We start from the raw sequence: 7,780 nt of genomic DNA on the forward strand, positions 1-7,780 counted from the left end.
CTTTTGTAAACGCAACAGTTGTTCCCTACATCTGAGTGATTGCAGTTGGATTACAACAGAATATGCCTAAAATAAACTAAGTTGATAGCTGAGTAGCTTAAAACAGCTTTGCATTCATTGAGGAAAGTTGGCTGCAACCCTAATTTGACAATAGACAATAGACAATAGACAATAGGTGCAGGAGTAGGCCATTTGGCCCTTTGAGCCAGCACCGCCATTCAATGTGATCATGGCTGATCATCCCCAATCTGTACCCCGTTCCTGCCTTCACCCCATATCCCTTGACTCCGCTATTTTTAAGAGCCCTATCTAGCTCTCTCTTGAAACCATCCAGAGAACCTGCCTCCACCACCCTCTGAGGCAGAGAATTCCACAGACTCACCACTCTCTGCGAGAAAAAGTGTTTCCTCGTCTCCGTTCTAAATCGCTTACTCGTTTTTCTTAAACTGTGGCCCCTGGTTCTGGACTCCCCCAACATCGGGAACATGTTTCCTGCTTCTAGCATGTCCATACCCATAACAATCAAAATTTGGGTGAGTTAGATCATGTGGTGTGTGGCTTGTTTCCATTGAGGAGTTGATGTAATAGTCCTATCTACTGTCTGCCGTCGCATGTGACAACAGGCCTCCCTCCCACCCACTCCCCCGCCTACCGGGACCCCCTTCGTTCTCGGCGCCCGACCTCGCTCTCCGACGGCCCTCCCCATTCTCTAACGGCCCTCCTCGCTCTCGTGACAATAAATGACAATAGACAATAGACAATAGGTGCAGGAGTAGGCCATTTGGCCCCTCGAGCCAGCACCACCATTCAATGTGATCATGGCTGATCATCCATGGCTGATCATCCCCCAATCAGTACCCCGTTCCTGCCTTCTCCCCATATCCCCTGACTCCGCTATTTTTAAGAGCCCTATCTAGCTCTCTCTTGAAAGTATCCAGAAAACCTGCCTCCACCGCCCTCTGTGGCAGAGAATTCCACAGACTCACCACTCTCTGTGAGAAAAAGTGTTTCCTCATCTCCGTTCTAAATGGCTTACTCATTTTTCTCAAACTGTGGCCCCTGGTTTTGGTCTCCCCCAACATCGGGAACATGTTTCCTGCCTCTAGTGTGTCCAAGCCCGTAACAATGTTTATATGTTTCAATGAGATCCCCCTCATCCTTCCAAGCTCCAGAGTGTACAAGCTGAGCTGCTCCATTCTCTCATTGAATCATTGCCTGCCAGAGGGCACACAGTCGGTTTGCTTCACAGCCTGGTTTGGCAACTCGAACGCCCAGGAACGAAGGAGATGACAGAGGTTGGTAGACACCGCACCACTGACGGGACTGACCTCCCCCCACCGTCGAAGGGATCTATCGGAGGCGCTGCCTTAAAAAGGCAGCTGATCTTCAAAAGTCCACAACACCCTGGCCACACTCTCAATTCACTACCCCTTGGGGAGAAGGTGCAGGAGCCTGAAAACCATGAACAAAAAGATTCAAGAACAGTTTCTTCCCAGCAACCAATGGGCCCGTGATCACTACACAACGCAACACTAACCACAGCATCTATGATACCGTTTCTTCCCAGCTGTTATCAGGCACCTGAATCATCCTATCTACAACTAGAGAATGGTCCTGAGCTACTGTCTACCTCACTAGAGACCCTCAGACTATCTTTAATCAGACTTTACTGGACTTTATCTTGCAGTAAACATTATTCCCTTTATCATGTATCTGTACACTGTGGATGGCTCGATTGTAAAGATGGGTAATCTTTCCACTGACTGGCTAGCATGCAACAAAACCTCACCCGTCTTTTTTCTCCAGAGATGCTACCTGACACGCTGAGTTACTCCAGCACTTTGGGACTAATGTACTTGATTGTAATTATGTACAGTCTTTCCACTCACTGGATATCACGCAACAATAAAGCTTTTCACTGTACCTCGGTACACAATAAACTAAAGTAAACTGAACTAAGTTGTGTAGTAGGTTGCACTATCAATTTCCCACCTATTTTGTTTACAAGAGACAGTAGGTGCAGGAGTAGGCCATTTGGCCCTTCGAGTCAGCACCACCATTCAAGGTGATCATGGCTGATCATCCCCAATCAGTACCCCGTTCCTGCCATCTCTCCATATCCCTTAACTTCGCTATCCCTAAGAGCTATATCTAACTCTCTCTTGAAAGCATCCAGAGAACGTGCCTCCACTGCACTCTGAGGCAGAGAATTCCACACACTCACAACTCTCTGTGTGAAAACGTTTTTCCTCATCTCCTCATTTTTTTTCATCATTTAACTTATTTTTTCCTCATTTAACTTATTCTTAAAGTATGGCCCTTGGTTCTGGACTCCCCCAACATTGGGAACATGTTTCCTACCTCTAACATGTCCAAACCCCTTAATAATCTTATATGTTTCAATAAGATCCCCTCTCACCCTTCTAAATTCCAGAGTATCCAAGCCCAGCCGCTCCAATCTATCAACATATGACAGTCCCGCCATCCCGGGAATAAACTTCGTGAACCTATGCTGCACACTCTCAATAGCAAGAATGGCCTTCCTCAAGTTTGGAAACAAAAACTGTACACAATACTCCAGGTGTGGTCTCACTAGGGCCCTATACAACTGCAGGAGGATCTCTTTGCTCCTATACTCAACTCCTCTTGTAATGAAGGCAAACATGCCATTCGCTTTCTTCACTGCCTGCTGTACCTGCATGCTTACTTTCAGTGACTCACGAACAAGGACCCCCAGATCTTGTACTTCTCCTTTTCACAACTTGGCACCATTTAGATACTAATCTGCCTTCTGTTTTTGCCACCAAAGTGGATAACCTCACATTTATCCACATTAAACTGCATCTGCCATGCATCTACCCATTCACCCAACCTGTCCAGGTCACCCTGCATCCTCATTGCATCCTCCTCACAGTTCACACTACCACCCAGCTTTGTGTCATCTGCAAATTTGCTTATGTTATTAATGTATATTGTAAACTAGACTGAGTGGGACCCATTGGGTCCCAGCATCACACAGGAGGGCTGGTCCCCCAATGCAATATCCCACCTCTCCACCAATTCCAATATTGGTGGCCAGTGGGAGGGGGGGAGGGCTTTCTGGAGCGCTAGTATGGGTGTTTTGGCCTAAGCAACTGGTTTCCAGAGGGCTAGTTTGTACATTGTGGGCCGAATGGATTCTTGGGCTGGCGGCTCAGTCAATCAAGCCTGTTATGCTGGCAGTTGACTCACGGCTGGTGGGCTGGCAATTGACTCACGGCTATTCCTTGAAATTTCATTTCAAGCAGGGTGCAAGGCCACCAAATTCAAGTGCAGTTTCATACTTTTTCAAGCAGGGTGCAAGGCCACTAAAGACAGCGAGTCGTGACCTCTCCCTCCTCCATCTTGCAGAGACTGAGCCATGGCCATACTTCTGGGTTTTATAGTCCCTCCCCCCTCGCACCAGAAGGGGCATGGCCTTCTTGGTGTGATTGATAGGAGAGAGAATCTCAACATTTTTAAAACATTAATAACTCTTTTATTTTTCATCGATGGGAAACACCTTCGGCACCTGATGAGCGGAGGGGGTCTCTGAGTAAGATGGACAAAAATCACAGCTGTACATGATAGCGTTTTTTCTAAAATCAAATAAACGCAAACAGGAAGTGGTCAAGATTAGACTTTTAATTATATAGAAGGCAAGGCAACTTTAATTAAGCAAGGCAACTTTAATTAGGCAAGGCAACTTTAATTAGGCAAGCCAACTTTAATTAGGCAACACAGCTTTAGCATTTCCAAACCAAAGGCAACACAGCTTTAGCATTTCCAAACTATAGTTTTTTCAAACCACATTAAGGGCTCTGACAGGTCAGTAAATCCAATCACAGTATAGTAGAGTTTAAGAGGGAACTGCAGATGCTGGAGAATCGAAGTTCAGTGTTAGAAACTCAGCGGGTCAGCACAGCTCAGACTTTCGGCCCGAAACGTTGATTTCCTTGCTCCCTCTGCACCCGCTCCCCTTTTTTGTGTACCCATCTTGCAGAGACTCAGACTGAGAGATGTGACCCTCTCACTCCCCCATCTTGCAGAGACTGACTGAGGCACTTAACACTTCCAGGTTTTATAGTCCCTCCGGAAGGTGCGTGGCCTTCAGGAGAGAGAATCTCACATTATTTAAACACTAATAACTCTTTTCTTTTTTATCGACGGGAAAATTCCTCATGTCCTGCGCAGCAGAGGGGGACTCCGAGTAAGATGGCCAAAAATCACAGCCGTAAGTGGCAGCGCTTTTTCTAAAATCAATATACAGAACACCAGGAAGTGGTCAAGATCAGACTTTTAGTAGTATAAATAGCTGCGGTCCCAGCACCGAGCCTTGCGGTCCCCAATAGTGACTGCCTGCCATTCTGAAAGAGACCTGTTAATCCTTACCCTTCGTTTCCTGTCTGCCAACCAATTTTCTATCCATGTCAGCACTCCACCCCCAATACCAAGTGTTCTAATTTTGACCACTAATCTCCTATGTGGGACCTTATCAAATGCTTTCTGAAAGTCCAGGTACACTACATCCACTGGCTCTCCCTTGTCCATTATCCTGGTTACATCCTCAAAAAATCTAGTAGAAACATCGCACAGCAGCATTGCGCCCCCAGGACCACAGACAACATCCTCCAACTGCACGCCCGATACCGCCATGCGATAGGCGGTCATTTCCTCGTCAACCAGTTGTGCGGCTGCCAGGGCGGAATAATCAATACCCTCAGCGACTTGGAGAGCGGCGTGGACCGCAGGTCTCGATAAGGCGTCGGCCACCCTGTCGTACTTGTCCTCGACGAAGCGGACGGAGGTGATGTTCTCCGACACGTGCGCCAACTGACTGCTGAAACCAGATATCGGTCCACAAAGTCGGGAGCTTCAGCGCAACGGCGTTGTTTTCCATCACGATGCGTGATGAGCGTCGGGGTCACCACTTGTAGCGGCCTGGACGAGGTCAGGAAAAGGCTAGACGCCAGGCAGGTTCAGAAGTCCTTTAATCAAGTCTGGCAAACACACAGAACACCCCCGAGCAGGAAGCAGGAAACCCCATGGGCAGACAACCGTCCCTGTCCCTCAAGAGCCGAGGGGGGTGACCCAAGGGGTGGCCTTATCTATAGGGACCACCACACCTGTCTGTAAGACAAGATTGGGTGGATTGGGTCTACTTTTAGTGATCAGTGCTGGGCCCATCAACAATTTAGATGAGAATTCTGAAGGCATGTAAGTTTGTAGATGACACTAAAGAAGTTGGGTCTCATAAGTTGCTGCAGGATCTTGATGGGCTGGGCAAGTGGGCGGATGAACAGTTCATGGAGTTTAATGCAGATCAGTGTGAGGTGTCGCATTTTGGAAAATATAGGCAGGGCAGGACCATCACAGTGAATGACAGGGCACTGGAGAATGTTGCAGAGGACAGGGAAGTAGGAGTGCAGGTCATCGTTCCTTGAAAGTGGCATCACACCACATAGGGTGGTCAAGAAGAATTGTGGGACATTGGCCTTCATCAGTCAGAGTATTGAGTGTAGAAGTTGGGATGTTACAGTTGTACAAGATGTTGGAGGGCACATTTGGAGTATTGTGTTCAGTTTTTTGTCACCCTGCTAGAGGAAGAGCTCTAAGGAGTGTTGCAGAGCAGAGGGATCTAGGAGTGTGCAGGAAGGAATTGCAGATGTTCGTTTAAACCAAAATAGATAGATACAGAAAGCTGGAGTAACTCAGTGGGTCAACAGCATCTCTGGAGACGAGGACTGGGTGACGTTTCGGGTCGAGACCATTCTTCAGACTGATGTCAGGGCTAGTGGGCGGGACTGAGATAGAACCCGAAACGTCACCTATCCATGTTCTCCAGAGAAGCTGCGTGACCTGCTGATTACTCCAGCACTTTGTGTCTTTTCTTTTTGTAAACCAGCATCTGCAGTTCCTTGTTTCTACTAAATGGGACAGAGCTGTGTTTCATATCAGAGGGATCACAAGCGAGTGGTCAAGGATTTAAAGCAGTTGATAGATTAGTGGAGAGATGGATTCGTGGTTTAATAATGCTTTATTCATCACTTATGCAACATGGCGGTGCTTCCATGTTTTGGCACCATTATTCAAAGTCCGGTCGGCCCGCGCGCTGAACCGACGTCCCTGTCCTTTCCTCTCCTCGCCCGCCCATTTTGTGTCACGGGAGCGCGTCCTGCAGCCGTCCTTGAAGGCGCTGGATGCATTACCCCGGCTCACCCTCCTACCGGCCCACGCTCCTCGCAACCACTCCCCCACCGGGTACGCCGTCCGACGAGCCTTCGGGATTTCCAGGTGCATCACCTCGGAAAGGCCTTCCGATACGGGAATTCCCAGATATGGGAATACATCATCACACAGTGGGGTCCAGAACTCACTGCTCAAAACACCCATCTCATTTAAAAAATGTGTAGGAAGGAACTGCAGATGCTGGTTTAAACCGAAGATAGACACAACATGCTGGAGTAACTCAACGGGACAGGCAGCATCTCTGGAGAGAAGGAATGGGTGACGTTTCGGGTCGAGACACCTTCTTCAGACTGTGTCAGGGGAAAGGGAGATAGATAAGGAAGTGTAGGGTGTGAAAGAAAACGAGACAAAGTGGATGGAGATCAAGAACAATGAATGTAGAATAGATCATTGTTAGCTGGGAGAAGGTATCAACAAAGCAAACAGAGATAAAATGTAAACAAGGACAGTCAGACTAGTCGTAGAACTGGGAAAGGAGGAGGGACTTAAAAAAGGACTTGGATGTGCTCTTGAGGAACCTTGACGTGACTTTTGACTTTAGACTTCAGAGATACAGTGCGGAAACAGGCCCTTTGTCCCACTGAGTCCTCGCCAACCAGCGATCATTAAATATTAGGGACAATAAACAATTTTTACGGAATCTACTTACCTACAAACCTGCAGGTCTTTGGAATGTAAGAAGAAACCGGAGCACCTGGTAAAAATCTACGGGGTCACAGAGAGAACGTGTGAACTCCACACAGACAGTACCCATAGTCAGGATCGAACCCGGGACTCTGGCGCTGTGAAGCAGCAACTCTACCGCTGCACCATAGACTCACTGTTGGGAGGTGGGGAGGTCAGAATGGAGAGATCTTGCAGAAGTAAACGATGCCTATCAAGTCTAAGCTGCGGGGGGACATGTTGAATGAGGCACTGAGCTCTGTGCAGCTCTGGAGGGGAAACACCACAATCCATGGTCCGACCCCCACTGTACACAAAGGGTCTGGGTCCTGAACATTTCATAGATGCGGCACAGTGGCGCAGCAGGTAGAACCGCTGCCTCCCAGCGCCAGGGACACGGGTTCGATTCTGACCTCGGGCGCTGTTCGTGTGGAGTTTGCACGATCTCTCCGTGACTGTGTGGGTTTCCTCCGGGTGCTCCTGTTCCCTCCCCCGTCCCAAAGGCAAGTGGGTTTGTAGGTTAATTGGCCACTGTAAATTGCCCCTAGTGCGCAGGGAGTGGATGAGAAAGTGGGATACATAGAACTAGTGTGTACGGTGATCGATGGTCGGCAAGGACTCGATGGGCCGAAGGGCCCGTTTCCATGCTGTATCTCTCAATTCAATCATTGTTTGTGGAAGGGCCAAAATGGTATTGAATTGACAGTACAGGTCCACCACCGATTTTAAAGCAACTGGTGGGCTGGCACCCCCTTTAATCCGGATATAATTACGAGAGTGCTCTTAAAACCCCCCTCCCGCACTCCCCCCTGGAAGTCCCCTCAAAAATTCCCCGGGTGTAACCCCCACA

The sequence above is a fragment of the Leucoraja erinacea genome, chromosome 28 (genome assembly GCF_028641065.1).
Source record: "Leucoraja erinacea ecotype New England chromosome 28, Leri_hhj_1, whole genome shotgun sequence".
Taxonomy (NCBI): Eukaryota; Metazoa; Chordata; class Chondrichthyes; order Rajiformes; family Rajidae; genus Leucoraja; species Leucoraja erinaceus.